Source organism: Moschus berezovskii, chromosome 6 (genome assembly GCF_049115385.1).
Source record: "Moschus berezovskii isolate FMDL1 chromosome 6, NW_MosBer_1.0, whole genome shotgun sequence".
Classification (NCBI taxonomy): Eukaryota; Metazoa; Chordata; class Mammalia; order Artiodactyla; family Moschidae; genus Moschus; species Moschus berezovskii.
Genome location: NC_142465.1, coordinates 116,161,809 through 116,172,098, shown reverse-complemented (window position 1 = coordinate 116,172,098; position 10,290 = coordinate 116,161,809).

The window sequence follows — 10,290 nt, the reverse complement described above, 5'->3', positions numbered from 1 at the left end:
TTTCACTTTCACACATTGGAGAAGGAAATGGCAACCCACTCCAGTGTTCTTGCCTGGAGAATCCCAGGGATGGGGGAGCCTGGTGGGCTTCCGTCTATGGGATCAAACAGAGTCGGACACGACTGAAGTGACTTACCAGCAGCAGCAGCAGCAGCAGCAAGAAGGTACTGTTCAAGCACCCTCCAGGAAAAACCTCGCCCTCTCCCTGATGAGAAATTAAATATGCCTTAGTGCGGGGATGCCGAGCAGAGAGACTATTCTTGTTTAGGCAGAAACTGGAATACTCACTCTTAGGTCCAATGGTATAAATGTCCCACATGCTCAAAATTCTGCAACCCTCTACCTTGCATCACCATCTCCTGAAATAAACCTCAGATATGAGGCTCTCTGCCTCATTCTTTTGGGATTTCCCACAACGGTCCTTACTCACAGTTCTAGATGACGTGTTAGAGCTTTAAAAAAAAAAATATTCATTTATTTGTCTGTGCTGGGTCTTCCTTGCTGTGTGGACTTTAGTTGCAGAGAGGTGGGGGTAGGGTGGGGGCTACTCTTCTTTGCAATTCGTACGTAGGCTTCTTATTGCCGTGGCTTCTCTTGTGCAGGGCATGGGGCTCTAGGACACAAGTTCATTAGTTGTGGCACACAGGCTTAATTGCTCCACAGCATGTGGGATCTTCCCGGACCAGGGAGCAGACCCCTGTTTCCTGCATTGGCAGGCAGATTCTTTACCACTGAGCCATCAGGGAAATTCTATCACGGAGCTTTACAAACATCTTAAATCAGGGACATCAGTCACTGTTTTACAAATGAGGAAACAGTGGCCCTTTGGGTTTAGACACTTTTTAAGATCACATTTGATTGGAATTCAAGATTTATTTCAAATTCTTTGCCTATGCTATACTATACTCTTAACTGACAATCTAAATATAAGTAGGCCTTGACATGTGTTAAATATATTTCTAAATTTGAGGTCCACTAGATACATGTGAAAGTCTTTCTTAATTTCTTTGTTTTTTTCAAAACTTTCTACCTCCAACCACATACCCATGCTGTCCACGAGTACTGTTTGTTCTTCTGCCACCAAAAAGTATCCTATATTTTTTAAAATTATGTATTTTTTAATTTGACTACACCAGGTCTTAGTTGTGGTATGGGGGATCTTTCGTTGTGGCATGAAGGAGCTTTAGTTGAGGCATTTGAGTTCTTAACTGTGGCATATGGGATCTAGTTCCCTAACCAGGGATCAACCCTGGTCCCCCTGCATTGAGATTGTGGAGTCTTAGCCAATAAACAACCAGGGATGTTCCCAGACACAGAATTTAGAGGAGGAGGTGAAGGGCTCCAGTTGGCAGAAAAATGTAACCAGAAACCTTTAAAGATTTTTAAGGAAATAAGTAGATTGTTTAGATTTTGTTTTAAGAGCTCACTCTCTGGATGCTGCTCCCTTGATCTACCTCCAACACACTCTACATGCAGCCTCCAGTTAGAAGGCTCCTGTGCTGACCCAGGGGAGGGATGGTGGTGACTTGGACCAGGACAGACTTAGAGGGCGTGCAGAAAAGTAGAAGAATTTGAGAAGTATATTGGAGGTAGTAATTAATTGTCTGGAGTAGGTTTGGAAGAGGGAGGAATCCAGAATGACTTTGGGTAAATGTGTCAGATGGGTTGACCATGATCTGTAGTGGGTAAAAACTGTACGAGGAATAAGTGAGTTTGGGTGGTTGAATAGAGGGAATTAGGAATTCTGTTTAGCCTGATATGCCTCCAAGAGGGCAAGAAGGTAGTGGAGTTCACCAGAGAGTCCTGAGTTAGAAATATAAACCCTGCAATTAAAAAAAAATTATTTGGCTGCACTCGGTTTTAGTTGCAGCATGCGGGATCTTTCCTTGTGGCATATGGACTCTGTAAATGTGGCACATGGGCTCCAGAGTGCACAGGTTCGATAGTTCGGGCACGCTGGCTTAGTTGCTCTGTGACATGTGGGATCTTAGTTCCCCAACCAGGGATCGAACCTGTATCCCTCAGGTTGGAAGGAGGATTCTTAATCACTGAGCCACCAGGGAAGTTTCCTCAACACTTTGTTGTTTCAATTTTCAACAACCTCCCTTTAAGATGGAATGAGAGTCCCTAAATCCATCTTCTCTGTGATGTATTATTTTTCACATCTCAATGGATATATCATCAACAGTAGAAGAAAGCAGAAACCTGAGCTTTCCAGTTTCATGGCATTTCCACAAAAGTACCCAGCTTTGGGGGAGGGAAGGAAGCTGAGGCAGGTCCAAGTGATGTGAACTGTTAGCCTAAGTTGAAATGGCAGTTAATGAGGAATTCAGTTGAAACATCTTATTAAACACAGGTTGCTAAGCAACAGTGGCTACCCTGAAATAGTGTGGCTGTTTCTTCTGCAGTGAGAAGAAACTCACTACAAGACTCCTGGGTCTTTGGTCTGAGCTGTCACAAAGGTATGCTTTTTGGCTGGTGTGAGCTATGCCTTTATATACAATCTTATATACTCCCCTCTTTCTGAGGCTTTTCCTCTGTGAGTCACTGCCCCTGTCTCTCCAGGATCATTAAATCTCTTGCTCTCTGTTGGATCATTCCCAAACAACTGCACACATGTGCTCATGTGTCACCCACTCTAGATAAACAAATCCCATGAAATCACTGCCTCTGTCCCTGACCATTGAGCTCTTCTCTTCCACCCCTCGATATCTTGAAAGAATTGTCTGTGCAGACTACCTACCTCCACTTCTACTTCTCAATTCTCCATCTGTCCCTACACTCCAGCAAAAGCGCTCTGTCAAATTCAAGTACAATTTCTCTCATGTACAGCCACATCACTCTTCTCTCAGTGTCATTTGCCAAAACTGATGACTCCATGCTTCCTGAAACACTGTTCTTTCTGGGTTCCTCATGGTTTTCCTCCTACTTCTCTGGCCAGTCCCCTCTCCTTTGCTGGGCCTCCCTCTTATACCAGAACTCTAAGTCCAGGTGATCTTCAGGGCTCTGTCCTGCTTGCTTCTTTTCTCTTCTTACCATAAGTAATGTCTTTCATTCCTATTGCTGTAAATACCATTGATAGGGCCCGGATTCCCATCTTCTGTCTATGTGTTTGTCCACTGAGTTCCAGACTCTTATATCTGTAGAGAAAACTTACATCATAAATAGAAAAACAACACTTTATTCCCTTAACCTAAACCTATTTCTCTCCTAGTTTTCCCCATTTCACTATCCAGCACCATCAGCCACTCAAGAACTGCTTCATTCCCTCTTGCTCCGTTCCTTACTTTCAATCCATCAGCAAATCCCCTTAATTCTCCAAAACCTATCTCAAACATTTCCCTTTCTATCTCCACTGCCACCCTTTAAACCCAGACCACCATCATCCTGCTCTGGGTTTCACTGAAGCCTCCTAGCTGGTCTCTCTTCACCTCTTCTGTAAGTTGGATTAACTCCTCTGCATAAGTGTAGGCTGGGAGCTGTTTTCCATATCATAGCCCTCCTGTCTGGACTTTCTCCGATTCTTTTACAAGCTTTTGAGAAGAAGGCTGGGTGACTCGAAGTTAGAGAGGCAGGCAAGGCCGGAGTAAGTCATTGAGTCAAGTGATTTACTGCATGCCCACTGTGCTTGGGGCACAACACCGAATGGCACAGTTCCTGCCCTCTTAGGGCTTCCGTTCCAACATAATCCAAAGGAAATGAGACCAACGCTTTCCCGCCCCAACCAGGGGCCGGCACGGTGCTAACCGCTTTGACAGCCGGCTGGCCTCCATCCGCTCCCACCGCCCCGTGACTCTGGGCTGGCCTCAGTTCGTCTCATCTGCAAAATGGGACGATAACTGCTAGGCGCAGATCTTGGCGCGCCCGGCTGGGGTTACCGGGAGGGAATGCCAGCCTGGGGCGGAGTGGCTCGCAATACCCGCCCCGCCCCATGGATCACGTGGCCTGCCGGCGCGCGCGGGTTCCTAGCGCCAACCGCCGGCTGCCCCGCCCCGCGCCCCGCCCCGCGGGAAGGCTGCAGCTCCTGCTGGGGCGAGCCCAGCCAGACTGGCAGCTGCTGCGGGGGCTCGCCCGCACTGCTGAACAGCCGGGGACCAGTCAGGGCGGGTCAGCGACCGCCGTTTAGGGTAGGGTCGCTGGGGTCGTCGCGGGGCAGCGAGATAGGAGAACTACCGAACCGGGGGCTGCCAGAGCTGGGATGCCCGCCTGCCCGTGAGGGGGAGGACGGGGCGGCACGACCCCCCACACGCACACCACCACCATTTGTCTTGGGCTGAGGAGGGGGTCGCGGTCGGCCGGAGCCACGAGCACAGTGCCTGGCACGCAGCGAGCCCTGAAAGTGCCCCGGCCTTGACTGCAGTCCCCCGAGCGGGGAGAAAACAGGAGAGGGAGTGTGCCAGCTGGGCTGACAAGAAGCTAACTGCCATCGTTAGGTACCCAGGCTGGCCAGGCGGGGTCGCCACCCCTTCCTTCCCCTGAGGCGCACGGAGCAGACGTGTGTCCTAGGAGGTCGTGAGAGGCAGCGCTGGGGTGTGAACCCCGGGCGGTTTTTGTCTCTTGCTCGCTGCGCTGGGCTGAGGAAAACGCGTACTTGAACCAGGCTTTGAAAGTTGAGACGGGTTGGATGGTTGCAGATAACCGAACGAGCTCTGCCCTGGTTCCCTGTGAGACCTTGGGAAAACGTTTGATCTCTGTAAGCCACACTTTGCTCTGACGTGGAAACGGTTGGACTTAGGTAGTCATAACTGGTATGTGAGTAGTGCTTTGCAAAGGGTGGAGCACTTTCAGATACGTTGTCAGAGATAATTCCTCACAACAGACTGAGGAAGCGTTTTATTAGCCTCCCTATATAGATGGAGAAATTGAGTCCTAGAGACGTTTACAAGATCAGGGAGCAGGGGCAGAGCCTTAATGTTGAATAAATCAAAGGTATGTAGGATAACTGCCTGGCTGAGTGCAGAACTCTGAAAAGCTCAAACATCCCGTGACCTCATCTGAGCTCCTAGCTATTAGTTTAAAGCAGCTCTTCTGAGGAAACTGCTTGCCCCTTCCCAAGTCCCAATGACTGTGTCCCAGCAAACAAGATCACCAGGCCCCAGCAGTTTTGACTCTTACTATTTTTGAAAGGTTTCTTGGTTTGGGCTGGATCAACTAGGAGGAGTCCTTTAGGCAGAATCAAAACTGGGAGGTAGAGAGGGGGTTGATTGAATTCTGAAAATTCCAACTGAGTGTTTTGGGTTTTCTAGGCAAGCATTCTTTTGAGGGCCTTCAGTTCAGTTCAGTCGCTCAGTCGTGTCCGACTCTTAGCGACCCCATGAACCACAGCATGAGGTTGAGGTTGAGGGCCTTGGTGATAGGTAATTTTTGTCCTTTCTGTTGACAGGTTCACCTCCTAGCAGATTCCGTTCCGTTCCGTCGCTCAGTCGTGTCCGATTCTATGCGACCCCGTGGACTGTAGCCTACCAGGCTTCTCCGTCCATGGGATTCTCCAGGCAAGAATACTGGAGTGGGTTACCATTTCCTTCTCCAGGGGATCTTCCCGATCCAGGGATCGAACCCGGGTCTCCCACATTGGAGGCAGACGCTTTAACCTCTGAGCCACCAGGGAAGGCCCTAGCAGATTACTGGAAGGCAAATGCAAAATGTAAGTAGGAATTTTGAAGTATCAGTTAAAGGAACTGAAATAGTTTGTAGAGTAATGGCAGTTAATTTGGTGGCACCATTTCTCGGTGTACAGTTAATTGATGGGTGCTTATCAAATGCCCATTTTTGAGGGGTGTATTTACTAATACATGTAGCAAGGTCTATGCAGGTGGCAGTTTATTATCACAGACGCTGACCGGAACCCTCAGAGATACTGTGTTGTTTTTTTTCAGTCCCCATTGGCCTGTGAAAGGGAAGAGAGGCCAAGTGTTTTCTAATGTGATGTGTGTCAGGTGTTTCCAGGCTGCCTGTTATCACCTATCCTGTAACTTTGTTTTTCCCCACAACAAACTTAAAAAGCTGGAGGGGTTTTTTTATCCTTTTTAGAAATGAGAGTGAAGCTTAGAAAAGTTAAGTAAACCAGCCTTGTTGGTGCCGAAAAACTTTTCACTAAACCACACTTTTCCCATTGTTGATCAGTCCAGGTTCAGAGTCTGTGAATATGTAATAAACAGCTCCTTAGGCCTGGCCTTTGAGTATTTTATTTAATCCTCATGACAACCCACCATGCTTTTTGTTCATTTCAGCTGATCACCTTGAAATTAACTGCTGCTAAGTCACTTCAGTCGTGTCCGACTCTGTGTGACCCCATAGACGGAAGCCCACCAGGCTCCCCCGTCCCTGGGACTCTCCAGGCAAGAACACTGGAGTGGGTTGCCATTTCCTTCTCCTGAAATTAACTAGGAAGCCTAAAAAAAAGAAAAAATCCAATGTGTCCTGCAGAGAAGGGAATAAACATTTATAAATTCATGGTGATGTTCTAGCCCCTCTTTCTAAATGTGATGTGGTGCTGTGGGGACACATGAAGTAATTCCTTTAATGCAATCCTGACATTTCAAAAAGGGAGATGCAAAACAGGTGTGGGCCTTATCTAACGAATTGCAGGAGGATATTCTTCCACTGACCATAATTATATCTGAAAATGTCACTGGTTTCCTATGATAAGTGCACTCAATATTGATTAGTGAGACTAACCATTAGTGTGACACTTGGACCAATTCAGTTCAGTTGCTTAGTTGTGTCTGACTCTTTGCGACCCCATGGACTACAGCACACCAGGCTTCCCTGTCCATCACCAACTCCCAGAGTTTACTTGAACTTATGTCCTTCGAGTAGGTGATGCCATCCCACCATCTCATCTTGTCATCCCCTTCTTCTCCTGCCTTCAATCTTTCCCAGCATCAGGGTCTTCAAATGAGTCAGCTCTTCGCATCAGGTGGCCAAAGTATTGGAATTTCAGCTTCAACGTCAGTCCCTCCAATGAATATTCAGGACTGATTTCTGTTAGGATAGACTGGTTGGATCTCCTTGCAGTCCAGGGGACTCTCAAGAGTCTTCTCCAACACCACAGTTCAAAAGCATCAATTCTTCAGCATTTAGCTTTCTTTATGGTCCAACTCTCACACCCATACATGACTACTGGAAAAACCATAGCTTTGACTAGATGGACTTTTGTCGGCAAAGTAATGTCTCTGCTTTTTACTATGCTGTCTAGGTTGGTCATAACTGTTCTTCCAAGGAGCAAGCATCTTTTAATTTCATGGTTCCAGTCACCATCTGCAATGATTTTGGAGCCCAAGAAAATGAAGTTTCTCAATGTTTCCATTGTTTCCCTTCTATTTGCTATGAAGTGATAGAACCAGATGCCTTGATCTCAGTTTTTTGAATGTTGAGTTTTAAGCCAACTTTTTCACTCACCTCTTTCACTTTCATCAAGAGGCTCTTTAGTTCCTCTTTGCTTCCTGCCATCAGGGTGGTGTCATCTGCATATCTGAGGTTATCAATATTTCTCCCACAGTCTGGATTCCAGCTTGTGCTTCATCCAGCCCAGCATTTTGCATGATGTACTCTGCATGAGTTAAATAAGCAGATTGACAATATACAGCCTTGTCGTACTCCTTTCCCGATTTGGAACCATGGGGTTCTAACTGTTGCTTCCTGACCTGCATACAGATTTCTCAGGAGGCCGGTAAGGTTTTCTCAGGTGCTGCAGTTCATGGAGTCACAAAGAGTCAGACATGACTTAGCGACTAAACAACAACAACAACAACAACTCCTTCCACATCCACCCATATTATAAATGGCAGGATCTTTTTTTTTTTTTTTAGTGACTAGATCATATTCAATTTTATCTTCTGCACTCAGTCCTGTCTGACTCTGTGACCTCAAGGACTGTAGCTTGCCAGGCTCCTCTGTCTACGGGATTTTTCAGGCAAGAATACTGGGGCGGGTTGCCATTTCCTACTCCAGGGGATCTTCCTGACCCAGGGATCCAACCTGAGTCTCTTTTGTCTCCTGCATTGGCAAGCACATTCTTGACCACTGCACCACCTGGGAAGCCCCTATTCAATTGTATACATTTAACATATTGTCTGTATTCATTTATCCGTCAATGAATGGACACCTAGGTTGTTAATATATCTTCACTATTGTAAACATTGCTGCAGTGAACACAAGGGTGCAGATATCCTTTTGATTTAGGGTTCATTCCTTCAGATAAATACCAAGAAGTGGAATGACTGGTTCATATAGTAGTTCTATTTTTAATTATTTTAGGAAACTCCATAACTGTTTGCCATAGTGGCTGTACCAAATTTACATTTCCATAATGGTGTACAAGGAAGGATTCCCTTTTCTCCACATCCTCACGGACACTTGTTATTTCTTGTTTTTTTTGATAACAGTCATTCTAATAAGTGTGAGGTGATCTCTCACTATGGTTTTTATTTGTGTCTCCCTGATGATTAGTGGTATTGAACACCTTTTCATGGGCCTGTTGGCCATCTGGTCGTCTTGGAAAAATGTCTTTTCAGATCCTCTGCCTATTTTTAAATTGGATTGTTGACTGTTTGTTTTGCTGTTGAATTATATGAATTCTTTATATATTTTGGATATTAAATCTTATCAAAGATATGATTTGCAAATATTTTTTCCCATTTGGTAGGTTGTCTTTTCATTTTGCAGATTGTTTCCTTTGCTGAGTAGAAGCTTCTTAGTTTGATGGATGTTTATTTTTGCTGTGTTTGGTTTTTTGAATACCAGTTTTTGTTGTATTTATGATTTACAGATATTTACAGATATTTTCTTCATATGGCTTGTTCTCTCATCGTTTTTGCTAAGTGAAGTAAAGTGAAAGTCGCTCAGTCGTGTCCAACTCTTTGCAACCCCATGGACTATACATTTCATGGAATTCTCCAGGTCAGGATACTGGAGTGGGTAGCCTTTCCCTTCTCCAGGGGATCTTCCCAAACCAGGGATCGAACCCAGGTCTCCCGCATTGCAAGCAGATTCTTTACCAGCTGAGCCAAATCTTGATAAAGTCCAGTTTATCATATTTAAAGAGGTATATCTAGGAATTCTTTGCCTAACCCAAAGTCATGAAGATTTTCTCTATGTTTTCTTCTGTGAGTCTTTTTCCAAAAAAGATTTATTAATTTACTTTTGGCTGCTGGGTCTTTGTTGCTGCATTTGGTTACTCTTTAGTTGCCCAGAGGGGTGCTACTCTCTAGTTGGGGTGCACGAGCTTCTCATTTTGGTGACTTCTGTTGTGGAGCACAGCCTCTAGGGCACGTGGGCTCAGTAGTTGTAGTGCGTGGGCTTAGTTGCCCCTTGGTATGTGGGATCTTCCCAGGCCAGGGATTGAGCCTGGGTCCCTTATAGACAGGTGGATTTTTATTCACTGAGCCACCAAGGAAGTCCGTGTTCTTGAATCTTCCTGCATCTCAGTTTTCTCGTGTGAAAACTGGAGTAATAACAGAACTTACCTTGCTGGGATTTTGTGGGTATTGGATGAGGCAATGTAAGTGAAAGCTTCGCAGTACCTGGCAGGTGCAAGGTCTCAAGAACTTTTGGCTGCAACTGTTCCCACTGACCAGAATCACCCAGCCAGCGGGAACCAGGGCTTAAATGGGTCAACAGGGTTGAAACAAATAATAAACAGGAAAAGTATCAGTTAGAGACAGGGTTCTGGAGCACATTGACACAGGGCAGTATGCCAGAGGGCGGTGGTCAGGACCTCTTTGAGGAGGTGATGCCGTCCCCAACAGCTGCGTGGTCAGCAGGTGCTCGTCACTCCCTGGTGGGGGCGGAGGCAGGGCTGCCAGAGTGCACACGGCTGGAACAGGCTAGCAAGGAATGTGGCAGTGGGGACAGCATGTGACCAAGAGCCCAAACGTGCTGTGACAGCAAGTGCTCTGTCTATCGAAGGAAGGGGTCTGTGCGCCAGTTATCAGGGAAGCTTCCTGGAGGAGGAGGCCTTGAGCCACCATCAAGCACTTTCAATGTGTCCCTGGCCCTATGCTGAGTGCCATGGCTGGTGTGGTCCCCTGCAGAGGAGACTTGCAGAAGAGCTGGGGAGTCCCCTGGGAGAGGCCAACTGCCCCTGGACAGCATCCAGCAGGGGCCCCTTGTCACTTTCACCAGCCAGCTTGGTCCGTGCAGATCTGTGCCTGCAGGCTCAGAAACCTGCACCCCGGGTGCCACAAGCAAGGGCATGGGCCTGATGGACACACGCTAGTTAATGCATTTGCCTGGAGAAGTAGAGGACTATTTCAGCCGCATGGCCAGGGGCCGGGGGTGGGGGGAAAC